Below are 795 nucleotides of genomic sequence, written 5' to 3' on the forward strand. Positions count from 1 at the left end.
ATATATATATATATATATATAGAGAGAGAGAGAGAGAGAGAGAGAGAGAGACAAACATAGAGACAGATGAGAGAGCGAGGTGCATATACATATATATATAATATATATACATATTTATACTGTCAGACCCCCTTAGATTTTTTTCTTTTGCTGGGTCTGCCAGCGAAGGCCGCAGACAAAGTTAGGAAAAAGAAAATCCAAGTAAGAGAATTATTAAGACAGCTGCGTAGATATAAAAAATAACAATAAAAGAGTAACGGCAGAAGGAGAATAAGAAGAGAGAGATAGAAAGATAGAAATGAGAGAAGACAAATAAAGAGAGTGTAATAAAAAAAGATTAAAAAAGTAAATAATAAAGGGGGCATGAGAAAAGAAGAAAGAAAAGAAGAGAATAAGAAAAGGAGATAAGAAAAGGAGATAAGAAAAGACGAACAGACACACAAAAAATAAATATATTTAAAAACAATAATAATAATAGATTAAGAGTAGACGCATAACACAAGTTGAGTAATTATAATAAGAAAGCAGCAACAGAGCAGCAAAGAGGGAGAGAGAAGAGACAACTTAAAAAAGAAAAATAAAATAAGAAGAGACAGATTAAGAAAAGAAGAATACAAAAAGAATAATGAAAATAATAAAAAAGGGGTTAGTGGAGATGCACAGAGGATAGTAAATAAGAAGAAAGGTTCAAGATAAGAAAAACAATAAATATACATGTATATATATATATATATTATATAATGTATATATATACATTATATACATGCATTATTACATATATATATATATATATAT

This window comes from Eimeria acervulina, genomic scaffold, assembly GCF_000499425.1.
Source record: "Eimeria acervulina Houghton genomic scaffold, Eah_scaff152, whole genome shotgun sequence".
NCBI lineage: Eukaryota > Apicomplexa > Conoidasida > Eucoccidiorida > Eimeriidae > Eimeria > Eimeria acervulina.